We start from the raw sequence: 22,212 nt of genomic DNA on the forward strand, positions 1-22,212 counted from the left end.
TACATTGAGTTATTGGAGTGCCACTATTGCCAATTTTTAAAACGGATGACATAAAATGCAGTCAAATATAGCACTTCAAGAATACAGAATGCAATGTGAAAGCACATACAGTATAAACATAAATATATACCGTATGTACATAAATTTAACATGTATACATCCCAATATTTCAAATTAATAATAAGTAAAAATAATTTGAAGTTCTTTAGCCAGTTTTAATTTTGCTGCTTTTGCTGATGTTTTAGAGTTTTGTCTAGCGTTTCAGTACCGGCATTGAGGTATTTTATGCAGGTTTTAGTATCAAAGTCAAAATTTCGGTATCGTGAAAAGACTAAATGGAAACCAGTGTTTTCCCCAGCGTTTTAATAGAGCGGCGAGCCGCCAGGCTTTTCTTGACCCTCTGCCAGGCTAAGCGTCCCTGGAATTAACCGGGTACAAAAAGAAAAAAGAAATTGCTCCACAAAATTCTAAATTCGCTCCTTAAAGAAAGAAAAAAAAAGGAGAGGAAAAAATAAATTTGCTCCTCAAATGAAGTCATGATACGCAAAACTGCTCCGCAATTACTGCAAATAAATAAATAAATTCTGATCCTTGTGCGCATTGACTCCCTCTGTCAAACGGACAACGAATTATAATCACAAGATGTCGGTCGGTCTGTTTGGTTACCCTCCCGATACCGTCATTTGAATTTTCCACCATATCGCAAAACTGTTAATTTTCATTTGCAGCTAACAAAGTTTTATGAAAATTTATACATATAACAATTAACTATGTCAGCAGCACTTGCTTACTACTTTCAGATAAGCAGACTGCTCCAAGAAGAATATCCCAGGATGCGAGATTTACAAGGTGGCTGGTTTCTTAAAAAAGTTACAGGTATGGTTCTTCATTGGATACTGTTGAATTATTAACATTGTTTTTCAGTTTCAATTTATATTTTAGCCGTTTTGGATTTAGTTATAGCTGTGTAGCTCAATGAATAGTATTGTCTATTGTATTCTTATCTGTCTCTCTTGCCTGGGAAAGAGGGAGTAGAGTTTGTACCAGTCTCAGTCGGTCGAGTCCAAGGACAGGCTGACTTATTATTGTTTAAGTCTAATCTGATTTGTATTCCTGGGAACTTCTGCCTTTTTATGAATGGGAGGGGAGAGGAGACTTTTCGTATTCACCCACTTTTCAATAAATAATGATGTGCAGGAGAAGGAGGGACACACACTTTTGAACAGAACACTGCTTGGGTGACTTCATTTGTGTGATCAGAAGCTTCTGATAATTATAATACCTTTGCAAAGGGACAGAATCTCACCATTCAGTTAATTGAACACGCAAAGAGTAGAATACAAATATTGTAAACTCTAACAATACATACTTCAATTTTCTTTGATTTAATTTTGTTTTTTATACCAAGCTCTAAATTATCCGACAGTGTGACACTTCGAGGCTGTGGTTGCCAAATAAGGCATTTGGTCCCCTTCATCTGAAGCCTTGTTTACAGCTTTTCTCATTGATGTCTAGTGAAACCTGGCAGTGTATAATGAAAATGAACTGCCATTCTCAGATGCCAAAATTAACCACACTAACTTAAGTGTGCATCGGGCAGCAATATACATGCATTAATGGGCTTTTGTTCGTTTAACTTGTTCAGGTTCAACGCTGCCAGTTGTTGCAAATTAAGATAAGTTGGTTAATCATGACTACATGGACAATTAATTGCATTATCAAATGTGATATATAAAAAGAAAAGCACGTTGCGGATGATGCCTGAATCCATTGGTACATTCGTGTCAGTAAGATAGCCTGAGCACACACAGGTTGTCATGTGTGTTTGATGTAATGGTACACGATGTCCTGTTTGGTGCGCTAACACACTGCCACGTGTAATGTAAACATTAGTCAGTTAACTCGTGTTTTTTAACAGCTAAAACAAAGCTACTGTACGCCCGTAGTTAACATCAAAACAGGAACACACATGCTTGCTCACAACTTTCTCCGTTTACGAACTCAAATTGACAATTCCGAAGTTCTGGCATCTCTTATATTTCTACAATGTAACACCGTGACAACAACGTGACAAGCATACAAAGCAGGCATATTGTTAAAATTATAGTTTTTCACGTTCTCAAAACAAAACAATCCTCACAAATCAAATTACGACGATCCAAAGTCTAATACTTTGTAACGAGTGGAAAGCTTCATTTCACCAACGATAATTTCTGCACTTGAGGAAAGTGGAAAATCGGATTTATCCCACTTAGATTGTCAGTTCCGACCTCAAAGCGTTCAAGGAAAATGCACAGTAAATACATGATATAATATGTTCACGTGACACAATGTGTTTTGGAATGACTGTATTAACCAGAACAAATAAATTACTGTAATCAGCAATCTTTGCTGTTTACATTTGCCTCTAACGCTTTTAGGCCAGAACTGGGTCACTCCCAGTGGGATAAATCTGACTCCAAACCATATGCAGTATATGACTGCCATTTTGACGTAGCATCACAATTGTCAATGAAAACACTGAAAGTTACAAAACATGACATATTTGTCACAAGGCCTCAGCAGAAACTCATAATCTTTGAAAATCCCCCCCTTTCAGGTACATACCTCTTTTTTTAATTTTGTTGATCAATTTAATACTTCTAAATTATGCCTACTAATGCCACAGAATGGTTTCCTAGTATTATTGCAACTTTGTGTAGTTGAATTAATTGTGAGTGTAACATTTTATTTATTAATGTCTGGAATGCTGTTACAAGCTGCAAATTTAACCATCATAGTAATTGTCTTTATTATAATTATGTGCATACACCAACGAATTGAAGCTGTAAAGTAATGATGGTTATTTAACTGCAGCAAGTTGGTGATGCGTTATTATTCTGAACATGATCTAAGTAGTCAAGTAATCGCCACAACTGTTTGTGATCAGTGGAATTGCAAACTACCGATAGTTTGCGGCATATCACAAATATATATATTTTTTGTGAATATCTGAAAAGGTTATGGTGGTATATTTTGTTTGTTGATGAAAGTCCTTCAAATTTGTATAGTTTCTGTTACGGTGTGGTCACGGGGCGGTGTGGTGTCTGTCGGCGTGTGAAGTGGAGGACCCAAAATGCAGGGAGGCAGGAGAACCACAGCAGGAGCGAGACTGGCGTGCTTTATTTTTCAGAAAACACTAACCAGGGTACTGGTTAATGCTAACTAAACAACAAACTGAAAAGTTACAAAATCAAACTGACAGCCAGAACTCCGGTGGTGACCGTGACAAGCGGCAATGATCGCACGCCGACTGATCACCACCCGGGAACTAAATACACCCACACTAATTGGGTAACTCGCCACACCTGGGGCCAGGCACAAGTGGCCGAGGGCCCGGATTGGTCAACCCGCGGAAAGGCTGGAACCCACTCAGGACCAATCGGGACCCTCAACCAAAACCAGATCTTCCCAGACATGACAGTTTCTTTGTTTGTTTTTCTTACTTTTTAAGGAGGCGGTGGACAAAGAAGATTAAATCCTGTGGCTCAAGGTTCACAAAGATACACTGCCAAATCTCTCAAAACTGCTTCGAACAATGGGAAAAATGTGCTGTACATTGTCCCTCTTCAAGAAGAAATAGATACTACCCCACTGCCGTATGATGCTGCTGAGTTCAACAAAATGCCCAAAAATGGATGCATGACCTGTGGCCAGATGGTTCCATTGCCCCTGATCCAGGTCCACATTGAGTCCTGTAGAGCTCATGTAAGTTGTCTTTACAAATGTTTCCCTAATAGATAAAATCAAATTATTACATTTGCTCAGCTGTGGTAGCATTTTTTCCCTTTATCTTTGTAGTCTAAGGGCTATCTTTTCGTACCCAGCTCTAATATAGTGCAAAGCTCAGTCTACTCTGCACTTGGTTTGATTTTTGTTGTATTTGACTACTCCTTTACTGGCCAATGATAATGGCTCTACTTATTATTTCAGTTCATTGTGAGGCACACGGCCTACATCCATACGTACATTCGTGACTGGCTGAATGTTGGCTGAATATGCGTGGCAGGAAGTTCACGTAACTTAAAGGCGCATGTCAAATTTTGGAGTGTTAAAACAACCATATTTATCACCCACACATGCTTAAGAAAAATGTTAAAGGACAGGAGGCACTACTGTGGCACAATGGCTGTTGCCCCTATTTTTCCTGTTTTGTCAAATAATGATGACGGTTTCGGGACGGAAACGTAAGGTTTCACCTTGAGCGTGACGTCAGGCGTTTGCACGCTCTCACGCTCTGCAGAAGCGCTGGCAAGGTGGAAGTGTTTGGGGGTTGTTTCTAAGAGTCCGTGGGAAAAACAAGTGTGTGCGACAGCGGATATAAAAGTGTGTAAAGAGGTAAAACAAAAATATCACCAAAAAAATCAATAATTATCTTAAGCGGGTAAATGAATAAGTCAATTAAATGAAAAAAAAGTAGGTAAGTAAGTGTGTTTTAAGAGTGGGTAGAGATGAAAGTGTCCTAATATTTAACGGAAGTTCAATCCATGGGGAGAGATTTTTGTAAAATCTCCCAAACTTTCTAGAGAGGAAAATAATGTGCTGTTAAGCACAATTTAAATTTAAGTAAAACAAAAAAGTTGATTATCTAGAAATGAAAGTTGGTCGATCATTAGTAAGTGGGAATATATTTTTATTGTCTTCTTTATTCATAATTGTTCTTTCACCGTGCGAAAATATTTATATTTAATCCAAATACCTGATTATTCAATAGAATTTTCCATATGATGTTTGTATACCTAAATATTTGATAGCTGCAGCACTAGAGGGGATGCTATACTGTACCATACATAATATAAATGGATAATGAAAGAGATGACCTGACGCTTGGGGAGGACTGGCCAATTGGGAATTTAATGAGTTTCCCAAATGCCCATTCCATCCACGGCGACAAATCAAATAGTAATGGCTTGATGCCGGTCGAACAACGAATCGGCATGTTGGACACTGCACCACCGCTCCCTGGAAAAGTTCAGGCTCAGGATTTTTTTAAAAACTTTAAGCCCTTGATAACACCCAGTGGTGAAGTCCAGGGTATACGCGGGTATACTGAGTATACCCACTTCTTTTTCAGTCAGCATTGAGTAAGTCAGACACCTATGCTGTTTTCGTGTGTAGGGTGTTTCAGTTCTCCGAAGTGCTTTGGAGAACTGAGACACCCTGGCCTACACACTCACACCTATCAACGGCAACGTTCAATTGAGCAGCGTTACAGAAGTTGGAAGTCCGTGGCATGTTGCCCATATCTGCTACTATACGTGCTGGTTGCTATAAATCAATAAAAAAATATACTTTTTTTTTTATTAACTAGTAATTGACATTTGATTATTTTCCACTAGAAAACCTGACGATTTCTCACCGCACACTTGTTAAAAATCACAGGGTTAACAGATAAAAGTCATTTTAAGCATAGCAATTTTTTTGTCAAATTACTTCTTTTTTAAACTCCTGTCACAGGCACCTGTCTATGAACATTTGGCTTTTTCGGTGGAACTGTCAAGTTTGTCTTATGAAAATTCTATTCATTTGATTCCATATTTTCCATAGACGAAGGATGATTGTGAAGACGAAACGGTCCCGACAGCAGAACATGATTTAGAAGTAATTAGTGAGGTAAGCAATCCGTGTATTTGTGTAACAGTAGTGTGTTTATTCAAATGTCATGATCTGCTATACTTTGTTCTATATTGTATTCAACAGTTATGTTACTTCTACTTTATGAAACCATGTCTCTATATGCTTGGTACTTTTAGGACTCCTGTCCAATTTGTGGAAATATATTTCCTGCGGAAATTGTTGCACACCATGCAAGTTCATGTGGTGACAGGTATGACAGACGTAAATTTAGAGATATCAAAACTGCATGAGAATATGCACAAAATACTACAATTAATTTATTACTTATAATGGTGCTTGAAATGTAAAGCGTAAATTTCCCCTTAGGGGTAGAGTTCGCCAGTCGGCGAGCTGGCGGACTCAGTAACAGGGGTTAACTTTCACAAAGAACGCTGGGGTGACGACCGGGGCCTTCCCCCGCTGGGCCTGGGGTTCGGGGGTGTCGGCCGCCCTCCGGTGCCCCCATCTCCTCCTTCTGCCCCCGGTGTTCCGTCCCTCCACACGGCGGGGGGTGGGGTGGGCGCGGCTGCCCTCTCCGCTCCGCTGTCCGGCCCCTCTTCGGCGCCGGTGCCTGGGTGCGGGTGGTCCCCGGGGGCTGGGGGTCGGGGGTTGGGGGGCTGCCGGTTGGTCGGGGTGGGGTCGGGGGGGGGCTTTGTTGGGGGGGGGCGGTGGTGGGGGTTGCGGGGTGTGGGGGTGGTGGGGTGTCTGGGGGATTGGGGACCTGGGGGCGGCTGGGGCTGGGTTGGGGTGGGTGGCGGGGTGGATGGGGGGCGGGGGTTCGTGGGGGGTGCGGGGGTTGGGGGCCGGTGGGGTGCCTGGCGGGCCTGCAGTGCCCCGTTCTGCTGCGTTGGGTCGGGGGCGCGGGCCGTGTTGGGGCGGGGGGTGCTCCTGCTCCTGGGATTGCTCTTCGGCCGGTGGTCCTGGCGGGGCCCGGGGGTCGTCCTTTGGCGCTGCCGCGGCCTGGGGGGCCCTGAGGTGTTGCGCTTGCTCTGTTCCGGCAGGGGTCAACAGCTCCCCTCTTTGGTGGAGATTTTCAAGCATGCCAGATCCACCACACCAGCATCTACCGAAACTCAGACACAATCTGTTTCCTCCTCAGGTCATTGAATCGGTGGAGGCTGGTGTCTGTGGATCTCACTCGGCTTCGTCTGTCCTTCCTTCCTTTTCTCGGTCTCTCCTTCGGTCTCTTGAGGCCTCCCTGATTTTATGTTTTTTGGATTTGTTGGGGTCTGGATGTTTCTTGGGTTGGGGAGGAGTTCTGGTGGGTGGTGCCTGGTCGGTGCTGGATTTCACCTTCCTTGGTTTTCTTTGGTCCCCTCGGGTCTCCTGACGGCGGTGTTCGGTTTAGGTGAACGGTATGAGATTTTTTCTAATAGGTTTTTTTGGTGAGCTAACAAATACACGCACGCACGCACATACACATACTCACCCACACACACACACAAACAAAATAAAAAAATAAAAATAAATAAAAATAAATAAAGAGCAATGATGATGACATTTCCGAATGAACAATACTGAGCTCTTTAAGAAAAAAATAAAAAATATATAAATAAAGCGTAAATTTCTTCATGTAAATCGTCAGGTACATTTTCAAGATATAAAATTGTACATAATTTGACACATGACCACTGTGTATGAGTTTTCTTTTTTGGATGATGCAAGTGTGATAATCAAACTGTATAAAATGTTTTTTTTTTTTCTTAATATGTGTGCTAAAACGTGTGTTCATTCAATCTTTTTCAAGATTTCCATGTGGTAGCTCCACTTCTGCACAATCATATATGCCGAGTGACCACATGACTCAAAGCAGCACTGGTGCATCAGTTATCTGCTCATCACCTGATATAACGACATCAACAGCGACCCTCTCAACAGACAATACCCTTTTACAGTCCAGACCTGATGAAATGGATGAGATGCGTTAGTATTTGTCTAAAAAAAATTATGAATAAATAATGACATGTTTGGTGAAAGTTAAGAAAAACAATCACATTGAAAGATGTTAAAATGCCAATATTCATTACAGTGCTGTAATTTTTTTTCCATCTCACCAAAAATCGAATTACAATTATTGAGTTTGTCATAGACTTGCATATGTCTTTGTTTATTCCACAAATTGGTTATAGGCACAATTTGTAGAGTAGTGAATGTTGTGCAATTCATTACTTTTTAAATTACAACTTCAATTATAATAAACAGTTGTTTTCTTCTATTTTTTGTGTGTTACTACAGCATGGCAAAACGTAGTGGATCCGGAATTAGCAGCTGACCAGTACAGAAGGCAGTGTCTGCAAACCAATGAAGATAAGCCATACCTAAAAATAATAATAGACATTGGAGAAGACGTAATGGACCAGGAAGCCAGAATCCTCACTTTTTACAAGACTCCCAATATAGATTGGGCCAAACCATTTCAAGCTAAACTAAAAGGTGCTGTAAACAAACCTCAATTCAAACATGTTGTTTTTGAGTATTGTATTCGTAACATGTTTTGCTTTTTATATATTTGTAGGGGTGCAGATAAGTAGCATGTTAGTGCGCATGAGCACCAAAATTACAATAATGTAGTAATGTACTTGTTAAACTTATTTTTTTTTCTTTTCTTTTTTAAGTTCACACTTAAAGCTTTCTATGAACAACCGCTAAGACAGCTAGCTTGAGTAGCCTATCTCCCTGGAAACTGATGCATTTGCATGGAGATGTGGCTGAAGGCGTCGTACAAGTGCTGCCAGAAGGACAGTTATCTTCGCATCACTGTACTGTGGCTACGGCAGTCATTCAAAATACGTAATGACACGAAAGTGGTCCATGTTGCATGTTGCATGAATATTTTTATTGTGGGAGTACAATGCTGTAACAACAGCAATCCCACATGAACATATGAAAACATGAAAAATACAAATTTGAAGGCCAGAAAACCCATGACCTGAAAGATGGATGTGATTGCTTGTGTTTTTAGGAGATGTGGCCATTGGAGAAGGGGTTAACAGACACTTCTTCAGTATGATAATGCACAAGTTACAACATGGTTTCAAACTTGATTGCGGTAGGTCTTAAAGAATCCTAAAGACACTGGCCCAACTCCACTAAAGTTTGTTTGTTTAAGTTGCAAGGCAAAATAGAACATAAATGTTAGATAATTGACTCATGATCTTATGAAGGAATTACGTGCACCATCCTGGCAGACAGCTTTAGTTATGGTCAGTGATTATATTGCAAATTATTGTAAATTAATCATTCAGCAAATACAAGTTATCATTCAGCTATACTATGAATAACTAACAACAGACAGCATAGCCATAACACATGACAAATCTGTCAATCTAAAGATTAATACACAATCATAGGCAGGAAATTGCAATCATGTGGTTATTATAACCGTATTGAACATAAAATGGCAAACCCCATTAACATTTTTTTTTAATTTTTTATAGGAACCGCATGCGGCACTGTGCTGTTTGAAGGCCAACCAGATCATTTAATTCCTGCCACTTCCCAAGTATTTGCACAGAATGACCTGTTTGTCATGGCAGGAAGAATGATTGGACATTCTTTCCTTCATGGGGGCCCTTGTCTGTTAGGTATTAGTCCAGCAGTAATTCATGTGTTGCTTGGTAAATCACCACAGACAGCGACAATCATGTTAGAAGATGTGGCAGACATGGACATCAGGGAGACCATACGCCCGGTAAGTACGGTAAAGTGCAAGGTTATCCATTGGAAAACATTGTCATTCAATGAAAAAATATGGACTATACTTTTACTTTTTAAATGTAATTTATTGGAAATAAATGTGCGGTATTTTCTTTTTAAAGCTGTTTGAGAATCAAGAATCTGCTGGAAAGGAAGAAACAAGTGAAAAAAGAGGACTCAATGAGTGTCAGACAACGGCTGTTAATGACCTGGCATTGGCATGGGACATGCCTATATTAACGGCTAGTAACAGCACCTGGCTCCTTCACAATCTACTTCAGCATGCAGTAAGTGTGGCTGACTAGCGTTATATCCATCAAAAGTTGTCCTACTTAAGTGTCTCCTATCTAACAGTATATCATGCTTTGATAAATGTACATTTTACACATTACCTCTGTATATGTAACTGGATAGCCGATAGGCCAATTCCATATTATTACTCTCAAGAAATGTTTCTCGGCATACAATCCTATAGGAGGATCTTTGATGAAAAATGTTTGCGCATGCGCGGTTGGTTGTGTGACAGAAAATGATAGCGGGCTCAGTCGCGCTGTATAGATGAGACGTCAAACAATATCGCCCATTTCAAGGCGAGGAACAAGTCAGGGTGGCTGTTGATCATGCTTTGGAACACCTGAATAAGACTGAAAAAGAAATATGACTTAGTGTTTTTTTATAGCTACTGCACAAACTCGATTTCTTCGTTTTTTAAATCCTCTCCAAATAACAAATCTATAGGCTCAAGTAATTACCGGTAATAAAGTGAGCCTCACAAACCCTGTCAGCATCAACTGGAAACCAGGCTTTGAGCATCAAATTATACCCTCCTGATATCTCGCAGCCATCACAATATGTCACAATGAACATTATGTCACACACGATCCTCGAATATATTTACCGTATTGAAATTGGAGAACATTTGATTTACGATGTTTATAAATTTATTAAACATAAACAAGAGGACTTCAGACATTTTACAACTTGCCTTAAATACATGTATACATTATATGCTTAATGGGGGTTGTAGGAGGAAAATTGTACATTTTTTAATAAATTAATTATAACTAACTCAACAAAAGATGCCTCTGCCAAATCTAATATTGGGGTCTAAAGAACTGAGCGATAAAAGAAAAAAGGGGTCGTCAAAGCAGCACATACTGTCCAGTGTCCACTTGTTAAAAAAATTGTGACCACCTTGCCACACCTGCCTCCCGGCCCGACACTAAGAGCCTAGGAGCTGTATATGTCTAATCTGTATGTATACCTATAGTATATATAGTAGTCTTCTCTCAGGATGGGAGAGGTAAGATGGTCGCCCTGTGGCTCCAATGGCTTGCACGGTGTGTATGGGCGATCGGCTGTACAGCAATATATACAGACCAGTGTTTGAATGTGCACAGAGTAATAATTGAATTGAATTTACTGCATGTATATATTTACTTGGAGTCCCTTCATCCATACCTCACTCACCCCTGTGATACTTTAGGGTGCTCGGCCGAAACTCCCGCCAACTCAAACAGCTGAAGCAAGGACTAAAAGAAACCCTCATTATGCTGTTATTGGAGTCTCGACCCGATGCAGTGGCATCAGTTTTTCCAACAGAAACAAAGTCTGAGTGCAGTGTGGAGGTATTCAATGAAGCATGTCTAGGATTCCAAAATGTCTGTAATTTTCAAAATAAATTTTTTTGCATGGGAATTAACTGGAATTTATGGGAATGCAAACGGAATTCATTAGGTCAAGATTGACCAGATAACTTAATTACACTTTTTTTTAAAGGTTGTGCGAGTTTGAGTGAGCCTGCTCATGGGCATGTTGGGGGGAAGGTTAGGGTTTTCTTTGTGCTGTACTATGGATGTTTTACTCACTCAACGCTTTTGAGTTGCAATGTAATGTATGAAAGGAGCTATATCAATTTTGATTTGATGTGACAGTCTGGCAAAACAAAAAAATATTTATTTTTTCATTAGGGTTAGTTCAAGGTTGCAAAGATGTTTGCCAGACCCACCACCCATCCATCCATTTATTACCGCTAATCCGGAGTCGGATTCACGGGGGCAGCAGTTTTAGGAGGGAAGCCCAGACCTCCTCAGCCACTTGAACCAGTTCCTCCGGCTGGATCCCAAGGCGTTCCCAGGCCAGCCCAGAGACATAGTCTCTCCAGCATGTCCTGGGTCGTCCCCAGGGTCTGCCGCCGGTGGGACATGCCCGGAACACCTCTCCAGGAAGGCGTCCAGGAGGCTTCCGAACCAGATACCCGAGCCCCCTTAACTGGCTCCTTTCCACGCGGAGGAACAGCGGCTCGACCCTGAGTCCCTCCCGGATGACTGAGCTTCTCACCAAATCTCTTAAGGGAAAGCCCGGACACCCAACGGAAGAAACTCATTTCAGCCGCTGTGTGGCAGACACTCGCAAAGAAATTTCAACATGTTCATTATTCCTTTGCGATTTACATAGAATGTTTGGTGCCGTAAATATACTTTGCAAGTGTCTTGAGAACATCTTTGCAACCTTAGAATAAATAATAATTAAAAACTGACAACAAAGAAAAACTCGCTACATGCACAGTCCCTTGCATGCAAACCTTTGACGCACAGTTAGATACAACCTTTAAGCCCATATCCAAATGAGAGGGAGAGTGTTTGCTTAGGGTTAGGGTTATATTATTGAATATTCGTCATCATATGTTCAGTTATGCAAACATTTTTAATGTTTTTCCTTGTTCCAAGGAAATTTTGATTTGGAATCATTTTCAGTGAACAATTCCAACCTTGAACAAAGTCTGACGAGAAATCAACAATCACATGTTCTCCTCAGCAGGATACACATTTCATTGTTAGGCTGTTGAGACCACAACATCAGCCTTCACACAATTAACACCCCATGTGTGGATTGACCATATGTATAAATTAGAGAGAAAATTGTAAAATAGAATGAATTGGTTCAATGCCAACTATGGTGCCATAATGATTGTCTCATTTGCTGTCCTAGGTTGTTTTGGACCTAATCAAATGGCCTGAGGAATCTGGGTTGGACGATGAAGATGGTTACTCCGTTGACTGTAGATGTAGAATAATGGGGTACTTGCGTCAGTTTGTGAGGACAGGTAAATTACATGTTGATATTTGTGCACATTTTGTAATGCATAAATGCAGATTTTCAAATGTGGTTGAAAATCAAGGTTTTTTTAACCATTTTTTCTTGTTTATGAACACAAGTTGTATTATGAGTATTAAGCATAAGCATACACATATTGCTACAAGGCAGAATTTTAATTTATAGATACATCTGTGATTTGATTTTCTTAAATGATCATCCTCTAGCAGGGATCACTTTTTTTCCCAGATGTTGCAGAACCTGTTTTTTTCTCAAAAAAATACATAAATTAAATTATAAAAACAGTAATCTAATTGATTATTGTTACTTAATAGCATGCACAGCTTAATTCCACTTTTTTTCTCCTTTTTTTTAGGGTCTCAAGAGAATCTTAAAAGACTCCTGAAGTTCTCGGTGGGATGGGAGATACCCATGCCAGATATGAAAGTGGAGGTGGTGAGAGCGGAACATCCCACGTCTTCTACATGCTTCCAAAACTTAAAGTTACCTGGCCACTACAGCCATTACACAGAATTCAGTGACCATTTAAAGAACTGCATCGCCACAACTGATACTGGTTTTGGTTTGGTATAGATCAAAATCTTTATTTCATTACTTTAAATAATGTAGTTCTGATGTTTTGCTAGATAGGTTCTTATTACAGTTCATTGTCAATTTGTACGAAAAGACAATATATAGCACTAAATTATAAAATGTAATTTAGTGCAGGCAGTTTTAAACAAATAACAGCCCAGAAGCGCTTGGCTAGACCCTACACATAGTTTATACTGTGCATGTAGTTCACTGCAGCCAAATAATGGTCTACTCCCATGCGTGTAGAAGGTCCTGCTGGATCCACAGCAGCATGGAGTCCAGCCAGTTCTTGAGGTGTCAAAGGGCAGTCAGTTTCAGGCACATAGACACAAGAGTCGGTGTTGCTGGACACAAGGCCACTACTCTCCCAGTTTATCAGGGGGATGTTCAAATCCTGTAGTTGATATGAAAAACAATTCATTGTCTACTGTTTAAAGTAAGTTTTGCTTACCAATTTTTTAAAAGTACTTACTTTTTTTTTTTTTTTTTTTAAATATATATATATACATATATATATACATATACACATACACACACATATATATATATATATATATATATATATATATACATATATACATACATACATATATACATTTTTTTTTTTTTGTGTGTGTGGGTGAGTATGTGTATGTGCGTGCGTGCGTGCGTGCGTGTGTGTATTTGTTAGCTCACCAGAAAACCTATTAGACAAAAATCTAATTTTTAAAAGTACTTACAACATCATTAGACTCTTGTAAATTATAGTGCAGTCCCATGTGCCACATTTGGTTCGGGGTACGATTTCCCTCGACTGTCCCAGCCATCTTTAAAAACATCAAGCGAGGAATGAAGACATAATGGCAGCAGAAAAGGTGAACACTGCTGGACAGGTCCAGGAGATCATCTTCCTCCATTTGGTGCAACGCAGCATAGTAGAGGCAAGTAACTGCTGTGTAGACATCTCGCCAAAGACGTTCAATTCTGTAATGTCAATGTAATTGTGCCCCCCCCCCCTTTTTTTTTAAATTAAAGAAGACATTTTAAACCATGTAAAAAAGTGAATCATATTTGGACAAACAAGCAACTGGGTGCAACAATTAATCAACTACTTGGCTATCCAATTAATTATTTAATCATTTTTGAGAGCATGTTTGAATTGTTCTAAATCCTTTTAAATTTAAGCATTTCAATGGCAAATGTTTTTTTTCTATTATCAACAAAAAAAGTAGTTTAAAATGATAAATGCAGTTTCATAAATGAAACAAACATTCCATTAATTTCAAGTAATGAGAAAGTAAGGGTGATTAAAAAAAAGAACATAGCAGAATTCTTTACCTTTATTTTGTACATTATTACTATTTGTATGTGTTGGAGTGTCACCTTTGAAAATTAGATGTTGCATCTCAAGGGGATATCCTATAAAGCTACAAATCAAATGAAAATTTAAAATCATGCGATATTGCAAAAATGAAAAACTGTAGCTTGGACTTGTGTCGTAAATAGCTTCAAGTTTTTAGGTTTTACAAGTGTTAGTGTTTACCACTTCACTTACATGAAGCTCCATTTCATCTTGGGCAGAGAGTAGACCATGCACATCAGTAAGGGCTTCATACACTTGCTGAGGGATCTGAATTTGGTTAGCTAGTGCACTCAGTAAAACCATGTCCTGTGAAATGATAAATTGTAGATAGTCCAGGTCCAGAGGGGCACGCCCAAGGGCAGCTGATAGTCTGTTATGGAGTCGGGCCAGTAAAAGATTCAGCAGCAGTTCCTAGAGAGAAATATAGGGTGTCCATAACATGTTTACAATTTTTAAAACAATATATTACAAAGGCAGTTGTTGAGATGTCTTAAACAGATTTGTTTTATTTTAACCAGTGTTTGTTAATTAAAGTATTCATTCATATTGAATTTATTTGTTTCAGATACTGTGTTGATGGATGGTAAACCTGCAGCAAACATGGCAACAAATCGAGTACCGTTTTCATGTGCTTGGTGTAAATGATGATGCCCATATAGAGGTCTATTAAATTAAGTTTAAAAAAAAACTCACACAAATGAAGGTACTTAAAATATCTCAAAATTGTTATAATTGTAAAGAGACTTTTGGGACACTCTGTATAGGTCGTGTGTAATGTGCATTATTATTGATTACATTATTATGCAAACAGGAAGAAATAATAACAAAAAACACACCATTAATGTCAAGGCAGTAGCGATATTCCGCTCACCTGCTGCTGCAGCGAAGAGCTGTTGCTCTGATCGGTCATTTTTCTAGAAGGCAAAACAAGATAAAGAACACTATGGAGTCAAATGTGTACATACATAACATCGATTGGGTGCATCTTCCCTCCAGTACCTGTCAATGGCGCATATGTGAGCTACATGAATTCGTTTGTTAGCCAGCTAACTAATACAAGAAATAACAATTTTAACCAACACAGGGGAGCAGCGCACTGCACCATTCTTGGCATATAATGAAGTAGTTTAGTTGTTCATTGTTGTCATATAGCCACAATATTCCAAAGCATGAGATGCAATTAAGTCCGTGGCGCCAGAAATGACGATAATGACTAGACTGCTTTAGCATGAAATCAAATGCCAGCTAGCTAGAAAGCTAAATATGTGATGCTAATCATAAAAACAGGTTGGATGACCATCGTCAATATTTGAAAGAATGATGAAGTAACATAATACTTACCTTGTAATAGCAAAAACCAAAAGAGACTGAAGTATTCTTAATATGTATGTTGGTTGGCGACGATGTGTCCTGCTTGTATCCTTCCGCGAGTCCCGCCACCGTCGTTCGCTAAACCAATGAGGTTGCGCTCCAATCCGCTCAAATCCTTCTCACTTGATTGGTCAAGACAACCCTTCATTACACCAGAGCCCGCCCCTTCTTTACGAGTACAAATCACGGCGCTCTACAAGTACAAATTAGTTTTGCTCCATTTGTAGCGCGACAAATGGGGCAAAACTCACGTCACTGAACAGCAGCAGAAAGCCCACTTGTGACTCCTAGTGGCGACTTCTTTGACTACAAGTTGTCATTTCTACAGGTACAAATCACAACTTTTACAGATACAAATTTATAGTTTTTGTACAGGTACAAAAAAAATTTGTACAGATACAAATCATGACTTTTACAGGTACAAATTTGTTTTTACAGATACAAATTTGTTTTACACATACACATTTTTTTTTTTTACAGGTACAAATTTCTTTTACAGACACAATTTTTTTTTTACAGGCACACATTTTTTTTACAGATACAAATCACAAATTTAGACTTTTTTCTACAGGTACAAATTTTTTGCACAAGTTAGTTTTGCACCATATTTACCTCCATATTTGAACGTTGTGTTATCCGGCTGCTGTATTAACAAGATAGGTAAAGTTAAGTGCTAGACATGGTAGCCTACATGCTAACTACACCTGCTAGCGCTAGCTAGAGCTAGCAGATCTCACTTTAAGGTTTTAATGTGCAGTAAAAGAAAACAAAAACAAAGAAAAGTTTGAGTAGGCTCTAAATCTCAATTGTGTATATCCCTCGTTGCTACAATATACAGTAAGGCTTTTGTCTATTATTCTGTCGTCGTTGTGGTGGTGGTGGGGGAGGGGGCGTCGGTTGTTGAGTTGCGTGTCCTGCTCAACTGTGTAGTGGACTAGAGCTAGCAGATGTTACATTAAGGTTTTAATGTGCAGTAAAAAAAAAATATATATACATATGTTTGAGTATGCTGTAAATCTCAATTGTGTATATCCATCGTTGCTACAATACACAGTAAGGCTTTTGTCTCGTCTGTCGTCGTCGTGGTGGGGGTGGGGGAGGGGGGCGTCGGTTGTTGAGTGGCGTGTCCTGCTCGATCGTGTAGCGGAGCGGCGCCGATGAGGGATTTTGGAAGTATTTTACACTGTTAAATGACCTTCATTGATTGACTACAGCACACATTTGTAAATTGTTAAAGCTGCCTTTATTTTCCCCCTTGAAAGATTACCATTGGTTTCTGTAGCGATCGTTTTTTTCACGGCCATCCAGAATACCCATCCATTTTGCCAAACCGTTTCACCTCATGGAAATTAATGTAAAAGAAAAAAAAAGTAACAATGTTATTACAATACCGTTTTCTTTGTTAATAAGTAAACAAGGAAGTCTATAGTGGATCCATTTTTTTCTATTGTTGATGTCACGATCTGTCACGGTTGAAGTTGGCTGTCACGAAACGGAGTGGAGGACCCAAATGCAGGAGAGCCACGGCAGTGATGCTGATAACTTTAGTTTTAATCAAAAACAAGGAAACACAAAATCACGCCCGAGGGCGGCTAGAACAGCGAGTAGTGTGGGATACAGAGTAGCATCACGGAGTAATAACCCGACACTCCTTGCTGCTTCTGTCAGGCTTTTATCTTGACCTGACGAGCTAATGGGCAGCAGGTGTGTTTGGCGGGATCCGCCCTCCAGCTGTTTCCCCAGCAACTGCAAGTGAAAACAGAAACAGCTGACCCCAATCATGACAGTTGAGGATTTATTGAAGGCTCTGCTCACCCCATCCATTATTTATAATCAATGAACTATACAATGTGTGATGTTACTATACTTCAATTGATGACGGTTTCTTATTTTTATTACAATGACACCACTGCCTCATTAGACTCAATGTACATTTTTAATGTTTCATACACATCTGAGATTAACTACAAATTTTATCTTGAATCTTTTAGCGATCCGCTGAGCACTGTGCGAATTGGAAAGCTGCTGACCGTGATACTTGGATTTCAAACCTTCAGCACCGCCTTGGACTTCCACCTCATCTACCTGCTTCCATCTTGCCCTCAAACAACATAATACATATATAAGATCTACATCACAGAGTCTAGAACGCAAATACAGCTGAACTTGCACTCAACAGCACATTACAAACACTCTAATATCATTACTTTACTATTTTGTTGTGTTTAAATTGATTTCCTTTTTTTACTGCCAGTTTACTTTTGACTTTGTCTTGGGAAGTTTTTTTTCTTTTCTTTTTGCTTACAGTAAAGGTAGCTGTAGCAGCATGCCGCGGAAGGGGAAGCGTTCCGAGGCAGCCAAGCGCCGATGGAAGAAGCTGGACCTTGCTGCTCCGGAACTGAGCCCAAACATCGCACCCCAGCAGGTACTTTGCCTCTATTCAATTCTGCACTTGGCGGTGGTGTATTCTGTGTTGAGTTATTTTGAGTCACACTGCTAGGTCCTCAATGTGCTGTATATTTTGTTTTCAGCCTCGGTCCCCACCCTCTGCCACCAGTGATGGGACCACGATGCAGTCTGCAGTGAACAAGGTACGAGTTTCACGCCATATTTTAGCAAGAGTTTATCATTTTTTTTATCACTATTACACTTTTTTTTAATATCCTAAACATTTGCAATGTGTATTTAGAAGGCCAGAGTCCGAACTTCAGCTCCAGCCAGTCGGCTCGCCACTGTGGACGCCCGCTCCCCACCGCATACCTCTACTGTGGCTGCCCACCAGGTATGTTCCACAGCAGGCAAAATGCAATTAACTTTGTTAATGTGCAATACACATTATTTCCGGCTACAAATATAGAGTCAAGCAGAAAAAAATGCTAAAATGCTTATGTAAAAAGCAGTCTGTGTATTCAAGACACTCAATAGTAATGTAAAAAAATCCTTTATTAAAAATGGACTACCAACATGTTTCAACACAAGATTGTCTTCACCAGGGCATAGTTTGACAAATATAGAGTGTATGACTGAGCGATATTTGTGCATCATCAGAAAAAAAAAGTTTGTTTCTATCTTATTCCGTTCTTTAGTAATCAACAATAGAAAATGGTTAGTTTCACCCAATTTCGCCTTTTTTGGACCAAAATACGGAGAAATCAAGCTTTTAGTGAAACGATATTATTTCATGCATTCTAGTGAATTTTACACTTCTTTTTGTCCATGAATGATGCCACAAACACCTAAATAGTGCTTTACTTCTATAAAACACTACCACCAAGAATGAAAAAGTGTTTTTTTGATAGCAAAATAACAGTTTATTTACATTCAACATTCAACAGTGTAATACAACAAACATGTGCAACTGTGCAACTGTGCATGTGTGGTGTGTGTATGTGTTTCTATTTACAATTCTGTGGATGTTTCAACTACACAAGTTTTTTTTTGGTGTGGTATATAGTGTAACATTGCCCTGGGTGCAAGGGGACGCAGCAGGATTTGCACCACAGATTTGTTTCGCTGCGAATGCCCCTTTGAGTGCAGACCCTACACTTTCTTGCTGGCTTTTTTTTCCGGGGGGTAGCAGGTATGTATTGCAGTGTGTGTTTTGCCATGTTGCCATCAAGTCGACTTTCAGGATCGTTATACGGTGACCTGGTGTTCTGTCTGGCTTCCTCATGTCCTTCTGTTTGTATGTTTGTAGCAATGTCCTCCTCCTGGTCCTGTGGTAAGAGCCACCCTCTCACCACCTGCTGGATAAACTCCAAAAAATGCTGACATTTGCCAGGATGTTTAGCTTTGTACAGGATAAAGGCATTGAACAAACATATTTGAAACAGATAGGCAACAAATTTTTTGTGCCATTTCAATGTCTTCCTCGTGAATGGGTGATAAGAAATGTTTTGATCCATCTTATCCACGCCATTCATTGTGGAATTGTAGTCCAAAACACATACAGGTTTCGGGAAAGGCACTCTTTTTTTTTTTTAGTGCCTACACATCAACTGTCCGCATTTCATCTTTGTGAAAAGTAGTCACCATCCTCAACAAACGCTTGTCCTGCCATGCCACAACCAAAACATTTGTGTTGTGTCTCACCAATTCCCCCCCCACCCCAAGGCCAGTGTTTGTAAGAGAAGTGATCTCATTTGGTTCACCCCTATTTTTTCTCAGTGTTCCACAAACATTTGTACGTGCTGCCAGGAGACGTTCACACAACCCAATTGAATTATAAAAATTGTCCATAAAGAGCGTGTACCCATTTCCTGGCAGACGATCTAGCAAATTAAACACGGTATCCGGCAGAGAACAACTAGTACCAACATAAGGTTGCATATTAAAACAATATCCTGTTTGGGAGTCACACAGGATGTATGACTTAATTCCATATTTGATTGGTTTTTGGGGGTTGTAAACTTTAAACGATAGACGGCCCTGAAAATTCATCATTCCCTCATCAATACATACATTCCTACCGGGTTGGAACAGTTCTTTAAATTTATTTACAATATGGTTGAACACAGGACGGATTTTAAATAATTTGTCATCTGAACTATGTCTCTCATTATTGTTAAAATGTAGGTAACTCCAGATAAGCAGGAAGCGGTTTCGAGGCATCGCGCGACTAAAAAAATGGTGTGGTTTCAATTTCATCCTGAGTCCAATACATTTCTATACTGGGCTTTTTTATATACCCAGTAAGAAATTGGAGTGCAAAAAATGTTTTCAATTCTAATACAGACACTGGCTTCCAAGCACGACTCCTGCAGTGTGGCAGACTTTCAGTCTGCTTCTGCATGGATTGACGTGCATATAAATTTGTTTGATCAGCAATGTGCTGGAGAAGTTCGTTTGAGATGAATAGTTGCAGGAAGTCAGCTGGCAGGGTTGAATTTAGCTCTGCTGCGGCACCCCTTGGTCCTGGAGTTTCAGTAAACAGGAATGTGTTTGGCTGCCAGCCTGTTTCATGCCAGCCAGAACTTTTGGGATCTGCAAATATACATTTCAATATCATATAATATTTATTTTAGATCAGTGTGAAGCAATATATATATATGTTTACCTTTTTTCTTGGATCCACTGGTTGAAATTATAGAAGACATTTACCATCAAATATTTTACTCGTGCTGAGTTGGAGAATCATTTTTTTTTTACCTTTATTCTGCTCACTGTGAGACGCGTCACCTTGAGCCCGACGAGCTGCAGCTGAAAGAAATATATACAATTACAATCATATCGAAAGACCGTTTTCTTTTGTTGTTGCAGTGTATTGAAAACACGTTTTTTATACCTCTCTTTGTCGTGGAAACTGTAGGTTGTCGCTGTGAGCACGATCTATGAATTATACATTCACGTTACACGAGGTGCTAGCAGCGTGCAGGAAAAGTATCTCATAGCAAGTTTGCGCTTACCTTCACAGTCTTCTGCGGATGAAATGCTGTCCGAATCACTTTCTCGAAGATCCGACTGTACCCACTCCTCCGAAGAATAGCCATCCGACTCGGGGTACTCTTCGTCGTCCGAATCAACGTCCGCGTTTGCAGAAGTACTTGGACGTGCACCACGTTTTCCGGCGTTAGCATCGCTAACCGGCGTCGCTTTAAGACGTGGCCGAAGACGTCGCGTCAAAGCCGCAACTTCGGCATCAACCTCGTTGTCGCCATCATCATCATCGCCACCAACATTCAATTTAGCACTGGTTTCTTTTTGAAAATACCGATCAAGCGTGAGCTGCTTTCCACCGGTCGTCATTTTTGCTTTCTCTTCCTCCATGCTTTTTGCTTTCTCCATTATCCTCTCCACTCCACTCTAGCTCCGCCTCACCTTTTATACCGACGCCCACGGTGGGCGGCACACCCAAAGTGCAAGGAGAGTCATCGCTGCCATCTAGAGGCCAAAACGAGTCATTAAACTTACTTGATCTGCTTGATATTTTCAGCACAGCTGCCCAAGGCTTCCCTCCACCCGTTTCAAAAAAAACCAAAAAAACATAGGGGACGTCTTTTAACGTCCTCGGCGCCCATCCCTAGGTTTATGCTAAACGTTTTATAACGTTTATGGCGGTCAAAGAGTTAAAAGCAGTCTGTGTATTCAAGACACTCATTAGTAATGTAAAAAAAATCCTTTATTTAAAATGGACTACCAACATGTTTCAACACAAGATTGTCTTCACCAGGGCATAGTTTGACAAATATAGAGTGTATGACTGAGCGATATTTGTGCATTGCTTTATTCATGTCAAACTAATTCTGAATTTAATTGTGATGAAGTCTGTTTTCTACAAGATTTCAAAATTTTTACTAATGTCAAAAATAAACTCACTAACATTGATCACAAATTTGTGAGGTGCCTAGCCCGGACACAGATATTTCACATGGTTTCTTTTAAGTTACATAGACCAGATGTAAATAATAACTAAGACGGTTATATTTAATAACTAATGTTTTGTTTTAGACTTCATGTCT

At 39.8% G+C, this 22,212-nt stretch overlaps 1 long non-coding RNA gene across 1 annotated transcript; it reads right to left on the reverse strand.

Moving 5' to 3' along the window:
* Nucleotides 1–19,148: 19,148 nt before the first annotated feature.
* LOC147155464 (uncharacterized) lies at nt 19,149–21,561 on the reverse strand. Its single transcript, XR_015092300.1, has 3 exons — nt 21,160–21,561; nt 21,039–21,082; nt 19,149–20,953 (listed from the first exon to the last, which is right to left on the reverse strand). It is a non-coding gene; the product is annotated as an uncharacterized LOC147155464 (long non-coding RNA).
* Nucleotides 21,562–22,212: the final 651 nt, after the last annotated feature.

The sequence above is a fragment of the Leptonotus elevatus genome, chromosome 22, assembly GCF_054856555.1.
Source record: "Leptonotus elevatus isolate MCC_2025b chromosome 22, RoL_Lele_1.0, whole genome shotgun sequence".
In the NCBI taxonomy this organism is placed as follows: domain Eukaryota; kingdom Metazoa; phylum Chordata; class Actinopteri; order Syngnathiformes; family Syngnathidae; genus Leptonotus; species Leptonotus elevatus.